The following is a 16,460-nucleotide window of genomic DNA, read 5'->3' on the forward strand; positions in this document are numbered from 1 at the left end:
ATGATTTTATTCATTTCCAACCTTTTTAAAATGAGTTTTTTTGTTATTTCTTGAATGTTTGAATAAATTATATAGGTTAAATACAATAATAGGTAAAATCCAGCACTTTTTCAAGGACTTTTTTGCAAAATTCCAGTACTTTTCCAGCACTGACCCAAAATTCAAGCACTTTTCATCGTCTGTGCGCACCATGTGGTAATTCATGTTGTGATATCAGTTCTTTTTTTATAGTGCTTTATCACTGAAGCATGCGGCCGAAGATACCAAGCAACACACCCCCATCCGGCCGGTCACATTATACCGACAAACGGGCGAACCAGTCTTCCCGCTTCCTGTATTCCAGAGCTTTCCTCACAGGGGCGAACGCTCAACTCAAGGTCAAAAGTGAGGCGGTGCTAAGAGAAGCATTAAGGAAGATAAAGTCAGTTAGGAAGAAGAGAAAAGATAAGCTCCTAAATTTAGTCGCCTTTCACGATCACGCAATATAAGCAGCAGGTACAATTCTAACGCCTTACCTGCAGGACCAATCAGTTTTTCTCGTCATCAAGGCAACACAAAATATAGTTCCGAATATAGCTTCATTCTTTGGATTTTTTACGATTAAAAACGGTGATTTTAGAATATTGTTTTCATGTTTAAAAATGATTGTCTTAAATTTTTTCACAAAAAAACTTATGTCGCTTCAAATAGAAAATTTGCTGCGCAGTACCCTCGGAGTATTGGCAGTGCAGTGAATCTGTGATCCGGTTGCTCGATTTAGCAGGGGTCCGGTTTCAAAGAATATGACGATTGGTAAAAATGCCGAACAGTTAGTTATTTATACATAATCAAATATTTTTAAAACTCGATTTCTATGATTGTTGAATGAAACTGAATTGTTACATTGCCGTCTGATAATTATTTACAGCTGATAATTCAATATTTATTAAAGGTGCTCCACCGCCAACAGAGCATAAATGATATTCCTCATTTGAATAATAGTTGGTGTTTAGTAGTGTATATTTATGTATAATTAACACTAAAAATAATATAAAATAATTTATTTCGCCTTTGGTGCATGTGCAAGCAGTACTTCATTCCATATAGGATATAGTGCCACGGAATTTTTTCGGGATGCAATTAATTATTTTTCATATTTTTAACTTGAAGTAAAATCAGAAGCTCAAACTTTTCAATGGTGGTAATGGTGTAAAGTAAGTAACTTTTGTAACTGAAGAAAAAATACTAAATCGTCTGCTGCTGTTTTTTATAGTGAAAAAATACCATTTGTCAGCGATGGAGCATCTTTAACTAAACATAGTGTGAAACTCAACCCCTGTGTTTATGGTACGCGATGCAGTCCAATAACATTGCGCTTTCGGGGCTCAATAAAATATGTTACAGGATTTGTGCAGTCAAAAAATGATAATTTCAGTTTATGCTGGAAATGGCTTTATTAGCACGTGTAGAAACCTCTCTCCGTGCCGCGCCCGACCGGAATAACCTGTAAGCCGTCGATATCGAGGTCCAAAATTCTGACCGCCCGATTATGCATATTTTCTAGCTCTAAACCGTGTGACATCATAATAGTCCGTGGCTTACAGCTGTACTATGAAACTGATTTGCTATCACTTACATCGACGGTCACAGGAAAAGCCGATCAACGACTTTTTTAGGTCATCTGACCCGAAGGGTCAGGATGACCTATAGTCATCATGTTTCGTCCGTCGTCGTCCGCCGTGCGCCGTGCGCCGTCCGCCGTCCGCCGTGCGTTAACTTTTCACATTTTGAACTTCTTCTCAAGTTCTACCAGTGGGATTTGGCTGAAACTTGCATGAAATGTTCCTGACACGGTCCCGACAAAGTGTTGTTATTTTTCGGGTCGATCCGAAATCCAAGATGGCCGCCACAGCCGCCATCTTGAAAACACATTTTGAACTTCTTCTCAAGTTCTACCAGTGGGATTTGGCTGAAACTTGCATGAAATGATCCTGACATGGTCCCGACAAAGTGTTGTTATTTTTTCGGGTCGATCCGAAATCCAAGATGGCCGCCACAGCCGCCATCTTGAAAACACATTTTGAACTTCTTCTCAAGTTCTACCAGTGGGATTTGGCTGAAACTTGCATGAAATGATCCTGACATGGTCCCGACAAAGTGTTGTTATTTTTCGGGTCGATCCGAAATCCAAGATGGCCGCCACAGCCGCCATCTTGAAAACACATCTTGAAAACACATTTTGAACTTCTTCTCAAGTTCTACCAGTGGGATTTGGCTTAAACTTGCATGAAATGATCCTGACACGGTTCCGACAAAGTGTTGTTATTTTTTGGGTCGATCTGAAATCCAAGATGGCCGCCACAGCCGCTATCTTGAAAACACATTTTGAACTTCTTCTCAAGTTCTACCGGTGGGATTTGGCTGAAACTTGCATGAAATGATCCTGACACGGTCCCAACAAAGTGTTGTTATTTTTCGGGTCAATCCGAAATCCAAGATGGCCGCCAGAGCCGTCATCTTGAAAACACATTTTGAACTTCTTCTCAAGTTCTACCAGTGGGATTTGGCTGAAACTTGCATGAAATGATCCTGACACAGTCCCGACAAAGTGTTGTTATTTTTCGGGTCGATCTGAAATCCAACATGGCCGCCACAACCGCCATCTTGAAAACACATTTTGAACTTCTTCTCAAGTTCTACCAGTGGGATTTGGCTGAAACTTGCATGAAATGATCCTGACACGGTCCCGACAAAGTGTTGTTATTTTTCGGGTCGATCCGAAATCCAACATGGCCGCCACAGCCGCCATCTTGAAAACACATTTTGAACTTCTTCTCAAGTTCTACCAGTGGGATTTGGCTGAAACTTGCATGAAATGATCCTGACATGGTCCCGACAAAGTGTTGTTATTTTTCGGGTCGATCCGAAATCCAAGATGGCCGCCACAGCCGCCATCTTGAAAACACATTTTGAACTTCTTCTCAAGTTCTACCAGTGGGATTTGGCTGAAACTTGCATGAAATGATCCTGACATGGTCCCGACAAAGTGTTGTTATTTTTCGGGTCGATCCGAAATCCAAGATGGCCGCCAGAGCCGTCATCTTGAAAACACATTTTGAACTTCTTCTCAAGTTCTACCAGTGGGATTTGGCTGAAACTTGCATGAAATGATCCTGACACGGTCCCGACAAAGTGTTGTTATTTTTCGGGTCGATCTGAAATCCAACATGGCCGCCACAACCGCCATCTTGAAAACACATTTTGAACTTCTTCTCAAGTTCTACCAGTGGGATTTGGCTGAAACTTGCATGAAATGATCCTGACACGGTCCCGACAAAGTGTTGTTATTTTTCGGGTCGATCCGAAATCCAACATGGCCGCCACAGCCGCCATCTTGAAAACACATTTTGAACTTCTTCTCAAGTTCTACCAGTGGGATTTGGCTGAAACTTGCATGAAATGATCCTGACATGGTCCCGACAAAGTGTTGTTATTTTTCGGGTCGATCCGAAATCCAAGATGGCCGCCAGAGCCGTCATCTTGAAAACACATTTTGAACTTCTTCTCAAGTTCTACCAGTGGGATTTGGCTGAAACTTGCATGAAATGATCCTGACACGGTCCCGACAAAGTGTTGTTATTTTTCGGGTCGATCTGAAATCCAAGATGGCCGCCACAACCGCCATCTTGAAAACACATTTTGAACTTCTTCTCAAGTTCTCTACCAGTGGGATTTGGCTGAAACTTGCATGAAATGATCCTGACATGGTCCTGACAAAGTGTTGTTATTTTTCGGGTCGATCCGAAATCCAAGATGGCCGCCACAGCCGCCATCTTGAAAACACATTTTGAACTTCTTCTCAAGTTCTACCAGTGGGATTTGGCTTAAACTTGCATGAAATGATCCTGACACGGTCCCGACAAAGTGTTGTTATTTTTCGGGTCGATCCGAAATCCAAGATGGCCGCCACAGCCGCCATCTTGAAAACACATTTTGAACTTCTTCTCAAGTTCTACCTTTGGGATTTGGCTGAAACTTGCATGAAATGATCCTGACATGGTCCTGACAAAGTGTTGTTATTTTTCGGGTCAATCCGAAATCCAAGATGGCCGCCACAGCCGCCATCTTGAAAACACATTTTGAACTTCTTCTCAAGTTCTACCAGTGGGATTTGGCTGAAACTTGCATGAAATGATCCTGACACGGTCCCGACAAAGTGTTGTTATTTTTCGGGTCGATCTGAAATCCAACATGGCCGCCACAACCGCCATCTTGAAAACACATTTTGAACTTCTTCTCAAGTTCTACCAGTGGGATTTGGCTGAAACTTGCATGAAATGATCCTGACATGGTCCCGACAAAGTGTTGTTATTTTTCGGGTCGATCCGAAATCCAAGATGGCCGCCACAGCCGCCATCTTGAAAACACATTTTGAACTTCTTCTCAAGTTCTACCAGTGGGATTTGGCTTAAACTTGCATGAAATGATCCTGACACGGTTCCGACAAAGTGTTGTTATTTTTTGGGTCGATCTGAAATCCAAGATGGCCGCCACAGCCGCTATCTTGAAAACACATTTTGAACTTCTTCTCAAGTTCTACCGGTGGGATTTGGCTGAAACTTGCATGAAATGATCCTGACACGGTCCCGACAAAGTGTTGTTATTTTTCGGGTCGATCCGAAATCCAAGATGGCCGCCACAGCCGCCATCTTGAAAACACATTTTGAACTTCTTCTCAAGTTCTACCAGTGGATTTGGCTGAAACTTGCATGAAATGATCCTGACACGGTCCCGGCAAAGTGTCCTTGTTATTTTTCGGGTCGATCTGAAATCCAACATGGGCCGCCACAACCGCCATCTTTGAAAACACCATTTTGAACTTCTTCTCAAGTTCTACCAGTCGGATTTGGCTGAAACTTGCATGAAAATGATCCTTACATCGGTCCCCGACAAAGTGTTGTTATGTTTTCGGGTCGATCTGAAATCCAAGATGGCAGCCACAGCCACCGATCTTGAAAACACATTTTGAACTTCTTCTCAAGTTCTACCGGGTTGTGCGAATTTGACGTGGGGAAACTTGCATGACTATGTGCGACATTTCCCCCCTGCCATGGTCCCCGATCAAAGTGTTGTAATAAATTTTCGGGTCGTGATCCGAAGGGGGGGGGGAGGTCCAAGAGAGCCTAGAGCTGTAGTCAGAACCCACAGCCGCCATCCTGAAAACACATTTTGACGATTCTTCCTCAAGATCTCCTTTTGGGGATTTGGCTGAAACATTTCAATGAAATTGAAACCTGAACTATTGGTCGCCCAGGACCCAGTGTTGTTAATATTTTTCGGGTCAATCCGAAATTACGCAAGGATAGGCCGCCACAGCGGCCATCTTGAAAACAATTTTTAGAACATCATCTCGAGTTTCACCATGACCTGTTCGTGTATTTGCTGAAGAACAATGCATGCAATACTCCCAGACATCAGTCCCGAAGCAAGTTAGTGTGATCAGTTTAAACACTTTAACGGATGTCCGGATTCCTAAATTCCAAGATGAGCCGCCCCAACCACGCCCATCTTATGAATACGCAGTCAACATTTTGAAACTTCCTTTCATACAAGTTCTAAAACCAGGTGGGTCATATAGTGCGGGGGTTGGGGGGCCCACTTATACATGGAAATGATACCGTGACTATATGGATCCCTGGTAAGCTAAACTAATGTATAATCTAAAGTATTGTTTCTCTCTGGTGCATATCCCAAATCGAAGATGAACAAACCATATAACACTATATCAAAAGTTATATTTGCCTATAATGTTAAGGAAGGCCCTTGGGCCATCTGTGTTTGGAAATAAAATTTGTTGAGTTAAAGAAAATTTTGAACAAATATCCCGTGACAATAGTATCCTGACACAGTGATCACTAATATATTAATTAACTATTATACTATTGTCAAGGAGGTCAAAAACGAAGTACCGGTTTTGGAAAAAAAGATGCTCTCTAATGTGCCCTCTTGTTATGATTTACCGAAATGAGGAGAAAGTTCATCGTATCAAAACATTGGACTAATGTACATCACACACCTCATGAGACAAATCCTGAAGATTCACAAACTCACATTTGTAATCAAAAAACAGGTACAATCTACGTGACATTATGAACCTAAAATCTCACACCTGAAGAAATCACAGTTGTTTCGGAATTATAAAGACGAGGAGTATGATTACGTATAATATTGGGTCGGGGGGGGGGGGGGGGGGGGGGGGGGGGGGGGGGGGTTCCTATAGTTCTTATCTATTGATACATTGTGAATTACAAAGTTTGAGACTGTAAAATGAAATTTTTAACGTAACCAATTGAAGAAATCCTTGATTAAAGTATTGACGTCTGTACACACCGATGATTGATCATTACAAACATTAATATTGTGTTGTGTGTTGCCAACCGAATAAATTGGGATACGTTTATTACAATACCGTACAACGTTTCAACATAATGGTAGAAAGAATTTATTTTTGATATTATAAAAGATCTAAATATTGAGATATTAAGCAAAACAAACTATTTTTTCAGACCGTGCGGTCGCTTTCAATTTTTAATCGATATGTGAGTAGATACTCCGATATAAATATATGATTAGCCATGCCTTTGGTTTGATGGTTATGTAATACCTGGACCAGGATGTTGTTTACCTGTACACGCCGCCATCATCATCAAACTCACACCTGTAAATTACCTGGCCGCGCGGGCAATTTGCTATTCGGTGGAGTATATCGGGTATTTGCTATTGTCGTACTGTCAGTCAGGTTAGGACATCCGTTAATTGGATTGTGATTTGAATTATGGAAACCCCGTAATCTATGCTCTAGGTTTTTTTTATTGTCTCCTCCATTTTTAAAAATGAAGATGTAAAAGCAAATGGAAATAAAATATCCCTGATCATACCTAGGATATACATATGTCGTACACAGGTAAACAATAATGGAAGTTGACTTATTTAGAAACAAAAGTGGGTCAAAGAACTATTTCAACTAAAGATTTAACCTTTAAAATTATTCCAGTATAGTACTGTAATTACGGAATCGTGGCATATAGCAATCTCCCATAATTTCTAAGGTATTAGTAAAAATTCTAAGCATGTATTTTCACCGTTTCGAATCTACATGTATAGTCATACAAGAAGGGTTACAGCATTACCACACTAAATATACTTATTTAAATATCACTAAGTATATTTTTGAAAAGGTACAAGATATTATATCTATTTATAATGCCTGTATACAAGTAATTTCATTTTTCAGTTAAACACTATATGTGGTTACTTTTTAGCCCACCATCATCAGATGGTGGGCTATTCAAATCGCCTTTCGTCCGTGGTCCGTGGTCCGTCCGTCCGTCCGTTAACAATTCTTGTTACCGCTATTTCTCAGAAAGTGCTGAAGGGATCTTTCTCAAATTTCATATGTAGGTTCCCCTAGGACCCTAGTTGTGCATATTGCATTTTGGGACCGATCGGTCAACAAGATGGCCGACAGGCGGCCATCTTGGATTTTGATAGTTTAAGTTTGTTACCGCTATTTCTCAAAAAGTACTGAAGGGATCTTTCTCAAATTTCATATGTAGGTTCCCCTAGAACCCTAGTTGTGCATATTGCATTTTGGGACCGATCGGTGAACAAGATGACCGACCGACGGCCATCTTGGATTTTGATAGTTAAAGTTTGTTATCGCTATTTCTCAGAAAGTACTGAAGGGATCTTTCTCAAATTCCAAGCATAGTTTCCCCTTGTACCCTAGTTGTGCATAGTACCTTTAAGGACTGCTCCATAATGCTTTTTGGGACTGATCGGTAAAAAAGATGGCCAACCGGCCGCCATCTTAGATTTCATTGTTGAAGTTTGTTACCACTTTTTCTTAGAAAGTACTATAGCGATCTGTCTCAAATTTTATATGTAGTGTGTTTGAAAAAGTTTGAAAAGCAGGGAAAAGATCCCCTTTCCATTGTCAGACATAAATCATTCTTTGGTGGGCGCCAAGATCCCTCTGGGATCTCTTGTTGGATTATACGATAAATTTTCATATATCATACTATTAAATCTCGGTATGATATACAAAAGGATCGACAATGAATATACTATTTTAAGGATTTAGTATAATTTTGAAATAATGAATTTAAATCTACACTTATACTGTAATTTAGAAACATATATCAGAAATATTTTTGATGTATTTCTGCTTTTTAGTAAACGTTATGGATAAAGTTTCAAAGACAACAATATAGATATACATATTAATTTCGGTGTAAGTTCGGTACTGTTACTCCAATATCACATAACTGATACCCGTCCACATTTTATTTTTACTCAAAAACTGTGCCGTGTTTGCATCGTTATGGCAAACGTTTGAAATAAAAACACGGATTCTTGATATATTCATGCTAAATTTTGGGATTTTACTCGTAAAAAGATAGTGTTACATTATACTGTTTTTATTACACATAAATTTACATACTCTGCTACTCGAAAAAAACTCAAATTGTAGATCTAACGTAATAGGTGTATGTGCTGTATAGATGTAAAGTACTAGGCTTACCTTGTGTAGCCGTGGACTACTGTGACATCACAAGACCACGTGACCGCCTAGCTCATTATCTCTGAACAGTAGTCGACACTACCCGTCGTAAATCACGACCAAAAACAACCGATAACGCTAAAAGCTAGGCGATTCGTTGGGTGGGACTTAATTTTTCATTCATCCAAAGCAATATCCTGACGTATTATGAAATAAAAAACAATAAAAAAAATGGCTGCACAAATCCTTTAAATGTGGATTTAATCGCAGATCACTGGAAGAGTTCTGTGTTATTCTTGAAGTGTGATGACTTCATTGTCAACTGGAGTTTTAGGATTAACCCTCCGATCAATTGCCGTAGGTTGACACTCACGAGTAACGGCATTGTTTCGTTGATAATGGACGGTAGGTCAATAAAATCAGTCTGTAATTTTAGCGTTAATTTTCATGGATTCTATCGGTTCTACATGTATGTCACTGCACAATTATCATAACGATTGGCGTTCGATTATGCCTATACGTGGAGAATCTCAATGCGTTGGGTACAGTACAGTAGGGTGAGCTTAGCCTAAGACCTATGTTAAGCATTTTTGTCTGGGGCTTCAAGCCTATGTCAAAGTTTCATCAAAGTAGACGTGTATATAACTGACCATTTCTAATATTAATTTATCAAGTGTTTCTATTTGTTTCGAAATATAAAACGACATTACTAGTAGGCCTCATCGCTGAAAGTACATTCAAAATTGAAGCGGCGTAAAACTGTGTCACAATGTAAAAGACGTCAATATATTGTCACGCCGGTCAGAGCGTGACTAAGCATCTTCCTTGGGAAATGAAGTGATCGGAGTTGACTAGTTTCATTGAGGCGGAGCGGAGTGAAAATGCAAATATATGAAATTTGAAAAAGATCCCATAATACTTTCTGAGAAATAGCGGTAACAAGTTTGTTAACGGACGGCGGACCACGGACGAAATTCGATTTGAATAGCCCACCATCTGATGACAGTAGGCTAAAATCTTTAGCCGTTGGTTCCCCTATCCATGTATGTAGTATATAGTTCAAATGTATACACAGCACAACCTACATTACAAGTCTCTGTGATTTCTATAATTACTTCCGCAAGAATGATACACATCTGAGACAGCTCGTAAAAGACTTGGTCAAAATACGAATATTTCAATGTAAAAAAATATATCTGTTAGACATTAAGTGCTCGCTAATTCATAACCTTAATTTCTAGTATGAAATCATCCTCGGCAACAGGAGTACGTAGCACTTTCGCTCATTATCCTTTGGACTGTTGCAAGGAGATGGTTTACGCCTTTGGTGTATTGTAATATATATTTTCCTTTACTTCATCAGAACTTTACATGTGAAATTACTTTGAACTTTGTTAAATGTGTTATTTGTTACATAGAAGTGTGTTTATTATCATATTGATAGTGATACGATAGACTTATTCCGCTGTTCAAAATAGTCGTTTGCAAGAACACTGTCTAGAGGTACATTAGATATAGAGCTCAGACACTCAGACTGATATTTTATAATGTTTTTGTTTTTTATTCTGTTTCTCTTACACAAGGCCGTGTGATGTTATGAACATTTATTAGAACTGCAGTGATTACGGTCTGGGGTCACAGGGTGCAACGTACACCTAGGACCTAGGTTGATGTGAAATTATTTAAATATGAGGCCGGTACTAAAGGTTATCCGTTTCGTCACTTTCTATATACACCTGATTTGCATTGTATTGTTCCGGAAGGTTCCAAAGTCGATCAGATGCTTAAAATATCGTGACCGATGCAAGATTTGTTTGCTTGTTTGTTTGATTAATTAACGTCCTATTAACAGCTATGGTCATGTAAGGACGGCCTCCCATGTATGCGGTGTGTTGCGTGCATGTTGTGCGAGGTGCGTGTTTTGGGAGACTGTGGTATATTCATGTTGTGATTTCTTGTATAGTGGAACTGTTGCCTTTTTTATAGTGCTATATCACTGAAGCATGCCGTCGAAGACACCAAGCAACACATCCCCAACAACGGTCACATCGTTTCGTTTGTTTAATACGCCGCTTGAATTTTACACAAAACAAATACATTTAGCACTGTGTAATGTCACTGTTTTTAATTTATAGTAGAATATCGCTGATAAGCATATCATAATATATGTTTTTGAAATGTTTGTGTCACTACATCAGGCTGAAATATATTAAACGGTATAAGACACTGACTTCCGGTATCGCGTGTGCAGTTGGAATCTGCGCATAGCGGATATACACAGACTCTACGCCCGACAAGGAAAATAATAGTACTAGTACGCTCCCACTAAAAATTACAACTGCATCAGGAGAGATATTCCCTATTTTTCAGACTGTATGTTTTAAATCATCGCTTAGCGACCCATGTGAAATTTTAACTGGCGTACCACAGGGTTCGATTATTGGTCCCCTGATGTTTTTATTATATGTAAACGATATATGCCTCTCCATTGTAAACAATGTGAAGTTTTTATGTATGCTGATGACACATCCATGCAAGTAGCAGACAAGAAAACTGATGTTATTGAGTCTTGTCTACAATCTGACTTCGTAAATGTTAAAAGTTGGTGTGAAACTAACAAAATGGTCATTAACACTGAAAAAACAAAGTTATGTTACATTATAAAAGTAAAACAGAAACAACAAAGGGTTTCAAATGAGATTAATATATTATGTGATGTATCTGACAACAATAGTAAGTTAGAAAATGTCAAACATGAAAAATTACTTGGTGTTTGTATTGATGATACCCTTACTTGGGATAAACATGCCCAAGATGTTATAAAAAAGGTCAATTTTAAAATTAATCAATGATGTCGTATGAAGAAATTTTTACCAATTTCATCTAGAATTACGTTTTTTAATTGTTTCATTTTACCTTACCTTGATTATTGTTCAAATGTTTGGGGCCATTGTAGCCAGCTCTACATAAGCAAAACTTGAACGAATGCAAAAGAGAATACTTCGTATCATTTTAGACGAAGATTTATATCGTATCAGGTGAGGAACTTCTTTGTAAATTAAAATGGCTACCTTTTAGGAAAAGAGTAAAATATAATGAGTGCATTCTTATGTTTAAAGTTATTAACGAATTATATCCTAATTATTTAGATTGTAACAATTTAGTATCCAATATTCATGAAAAGAAGACTAGATCAGCCACTTCAGGGAAATACTTATTACCTAGATTTAAAACCAAAAAAATTAAGAGCTCATTTAAGTATAGTGGACCATCACTATGGAATGATCTACCAGAAAGTGTTTTTTAAAATACAAAACTCTCCAAATTCAAATACGAATGCAAAAAAAACCACTTCCTACATGTACCCTAATAATCACTGTTTCATTTGCTTCTTAATACCTATTTTAGTAAACCCAGCACTTTTTGTTCTTTTATCGTCTTAGTAAACTATCGTTAATTAATCAAACAAAATCAATTTTAATACATGCTATAATAGCATATATTCTGTCAATTTTTATTATTTATCATATTGGCATATATGTATATTAGACACTAATTCATTAAGACTTGTTTTTATTTTTTTCATATATTTATGCATCATGAGCTTTATGACTGCCTTTTTAGCTCGCCAATTCGAAGAATAGGGGGAGCTAATGTTTTCACCCCGACGTCGGCCGTCAGCGTTGGCGTCCCATTTCACGTTAAAGTTTTTGTTTCGTCAATTGTTTAAGATTAAGTTATCATAAATGTTTATGATTTTATTTTCCTAATGTGTATGGATGCTGAACGTGATAATACAATCAAATTTGGGACCCTTTAGGTTTTTTTTGAGTCTGTTAATTTGTCATATTTCCATGGTAAAGTTTTTGAGCAAGTTTCTATTTTGTCAATTGTTTAAGCATAAGGCATCATAAATGTTTATGATTTTATTTTCCAGATGTGTATGGATGCTGAACGTGATAATACAACCAATTGGGGGCCCTTTAGGGGTTTTTTGAGTCTGTTAATTTGTCATATTTCCATGTTTAAATAGTAAAATACTTGAACATCAGCTTCTTCTGAATAGGCGAGCTTTGCTGTTCTCCAACAGCTCTTGTTAATTTTTACTATTTTTTTGTGATAATCTGACTGTGATATCCATTATAATAATACATGCAACGCTTATTGTCTATGATATATTCCATGTTGTATATATTATATATTTTTATGTCGACCACTTGGAAGACGAGTCTCTGACTCAAAGTTTTATCGACTCTAAATAAATTCTATTATTATCCCCCGCCCAACGAAGTTGGCGGGGGATATACAAATGGGTTCCGTCCGTCCGTCCGTACGAATGGTTTCCGGAGCATTACTCTAAAACTAGTAGAGATATGTCCACGAAATTTCATACACACATTGGTCTTATGGTTTAGTAGTGCCTTTTGCTATTTTTAAGTTTTCATTTTTTGCATTTTTTTCCGAAAACCATGGAAACATTGCTGAAAATATCATATTTTGTGTACCAGGTTCGTTTTCCGGAGCATAACTCTAAAACCAGAAGAGATATTTCCACGAAAATTTTATAGACACATTGGTCTTATGGTCTATGTAGTGCCTTTTGCTATTTTAAGGTTTTCACTTTTTGTACTTTTTTTCTGTAACCATGGAAACATTGCTGAAAATGGCAGATTTTTGTGTAAGATTCGTTTCGGAGCACAACTCTAAAACCAGCAGAGATATTTCCATGAAACTTCATAGACACATTGTTCTTATGGTCTAGTAGTGCCTTTTGCTATTTGTAGGTTTTCACTTTTTGTGATTTTTTCTGTAACCATAGAAACATTGCTGAAAATATCATATTTTTTGTAGCAGGTTCATTTCCGGAGCATAACTCTTAAACCAGCAGAGATATTTCCACTTCATCGACACATTCATTTTATGGTTTGTTTGTTTGTTTGATTATTAAACGTATTATTAACACGCTATGGTCATGTAAGGACGGCCTCCCATGTATGCGGTGTGTTGCGTGTATGTTGTGCGAGGTGCGTGTTTCGGGAGACTGCGGTCTTATTCATGTTGTGTCTTCTTGTATAGTGGAACTTTTGCCCTTTTTATAGTGCTATATCACTGAAGCATGCCGCCGAAGACACCAAGCGAACACACCCCACCCGGTCCACATTATACTGACAACGGGCGAACCAGTCGTCCCACTCCCTTTTTGCTGAGCGCTAAGCAGGAGCAGAAACTACCACTTTTACAGACTTTGGTGTGTCTCGGCCAGGGGACAGAACCCAGAGCCTTCCTCACAGGGGCGAACGCTCAACTCAGGGCCAAAAGTGAGGCGGTGCCAAGGGAGGCATTAGGAAGGATAAAGTCAGTTAGGAAGAATTAGAAAAGATAAGATCCTAAATTTAGTCGCCTTTTACGATCATGCAATAGGGGCAGCAGGTACAATTCTAACGCCCTACCTGCAGGGCAGGTCTAGTAGTACCTTTTGCTATTTTTAGTTTTCATTTTTTGCACTTTTTCCTGGTTTTTTTCATACACATAAGTCTCTCCACAATCAAAGTTACTTCAGCTTTGATATCTCCATTGGCGGGGGGATCTGATTGACTATGTCCTTGTTATTATTATTATTATTATATAGAGGTTACACAACGAGCAGCTATTGGATATTGAATTTATTTCACTCGAGTGAATTATTTTTTAAAAGTTACAAAAAGACACGAGCTTTAGCGAGTGTCTTTTGTAACTTTTAAAAAATAATTCACGAGAGGGAAATTAATTCAATATCCAATAGTTGCGAGTGGTGTGACCTGTTTCTACCACAATGTTTTTCGTGACAATAGGCCCACGTTTTTTTACTAGAGTTCCGTATGCAAATTAGGCGTAGTGATATAACCTGTATGATACAGAAAACTAATTAATATGCAAAACATTCAATTTCGTAATTATTTTTTATTACTTTAATAATTGATAATACACAAATATTTCTATAAAATAATGATAATTAAATGTATTTGATATCCGAAACCCAGTCATTTCATTCTCTTTAAATCATATTGACCGGGGACTATATGCGCGCAAATTTAACAGTTGTGTGGCCTTGGCATGTGACGTAATTTTCCCGCGCGGATTGTTCAAACCCACTCTAGTCCGTGTCACTGTCGGAGTAAAGCACCCTTGGCCTTTGGCGTTTCCTACAAGTACACACGGACTTGTTGTTGATGTTTATTGTGAAAGATCCACCATTAATGGGTCCCGAAAACAATGACGGGAGCGTGTTTGGTAATGGTGGTCTGTTTGATACGTTTTGAAGTTGAACATCACCGTTTGATGACACTAGTGATGATGGCCGGGGGCCGGATGATGGATTGTTTGCTGGCTGACCGATCTGCTCTGAGTGCGCGTTCGACAATGTTCTTGAGATCGTCCTATGTTGGTTTGAGTTTATTGTCGAATAGTTGTTAATACTCTGGATGTTCTTGTGTCCGGAAATCTGAAAGGATAAAAAAAATGCAAAAATATGCAAGTGATTCGTAAAAAAGTTACAGTAGCCCTACTGTACCGAAATATTTGTGATGGGATGTATTTTCTTAAATAAAGGTAAGTCTGCATTAAAAACATACATTTTGTTATTATTTAACGTACAAGAATATTTATTAATACCTGCATAATCTGATTGGGAGGCAACCCGTTATCATTCAACTTCTGTACAAGATACTTTCTTGCGCTATGGTTCGTGAGGCGCTTTCCATTTCCCCCTGTTTTGCTCGTCAAGCCTAAAACATTTTTTATTGCAAATATTGAAAAAATCCTGTATCACGGGTCATAATTCCAGTAATCATTTAGTATTAAAGTGCAAATAACCAGGACAATCGACCTTGACCTGTTGTGTGAAATTTTGAAATGCAACATGACATCGTGTACTGTTTCAGTACACACTGTAATACATTGTATAGCCTGTGTACAATCTGAAAGGGGCGGGGCTTAGTTTTTGTTACTTTGTTGACAGCAGCTGTTTATTATAATGGAAGTTTAGGATGAATTCATAAAATATTTACCTGCATTTTCTGCCATTGTAGTCATGAATCTTCCCAGTTTTATTTACGCCGACAGGCTGGCACTTAAACCACCTGCTAGATTTGTCCATGTTTGTATTAGTGGCGATATAATAGGGTGCATCATCATGGCAGTATGTTGGCGGACGGCGAGATTGGTAGACCTTATAAGTGGCGACAGGGCAGCGTGATGGGGTTTTAGGGGTAGCCCAGGGCGCGCGGGGGGACGGCCCTTACATTCTTAGGATTTGATCCAGGCCTTGTTTTAGTTTGCCGTTCACGAAATTCAATGTACTCATTATTCTCTGAATCTTTACATAGCTTAATATCCCCCCAACACATATCCCTGTGTTCAGTAACACCTCGCATGCCAAAATGCACAGTATTTAGAAACCAAACTGTTCTTAACAAACTGTCAGGGTTGTGTGAACCAAGTTGACCTACGTCATACAATTTATCTATGTCTTTGTCTGAAACAGCATCAGCCTCTTTTCTAAATTTCCCTTTCCCTCTCGTTTTAGCTTTTTTTGCTTAGATTTGATAACCTCCATTACCTTAGAAAACTCTACACTTGTTGTTAGTTGTTTGCCGTAATCTTTCGATTTCAAATACCGATCAATGCTACATGCCATGTTTCTAATGGTAGCAGGTTCATATTCCTTTCCATGATTGTTTCTAACATTCATAAAAAAGATACAAAGTAACTTGTTCAGCTGAACTGGCGGAATCGATTCTAATGGCCTGTTTTCCTTGAGAACACACTGAAAAAAATCTCGTACTTTTTTCATATCTAAATCAGTTTTTTTCTTAGTGTTTTTGTTGACCTCTGAAGCAATGAATCTGTCAACATCAAAATCTTCTAATGAATCTTTGTC

The 16,460-nt window shown here is 38.4% G+C and overlaps 1 long non-coding RNA gene across 1 annotated transcript; it reads right to left on the reverse strand.

Moving 5' to 3' along the window:
* Window positions 1–14,996: 14,996 nt before the first annotated feature.
* LOC138313240 (uncharacterized) lies at window positions 14,997–15,628 on the reverse strand. Its single transcript, XR_011207145.1, has 3 exons — window positions 15,589–15,628; window positions 15,194–15,306; window positions 14,997–15,023 (listed from the first exon to the last, which is right to left on the reverse strand). It is a non-coding gene; the product is annotated as an uncharacterized lncRNA (long non-coding RNA).
* Between the last annotated feature and the right edge of the window lie 832 nt (window positions 15,629–16,460).

Source organism: Argopecten irradians, unplaced genomic scaffold (assembly GCF_041381155.1).
Source record: "Argopecten irradians isolate NY unplaced genomic scaffold, Ai_NY scaffold_0615, whole genome shotgun sequence".
Lineage (NCBI taxonomy): Eukaryota > Metazoa > Mollusca > Bivalvia > Pectinida > Pectinidae > Argopecten > Argopecten irradians.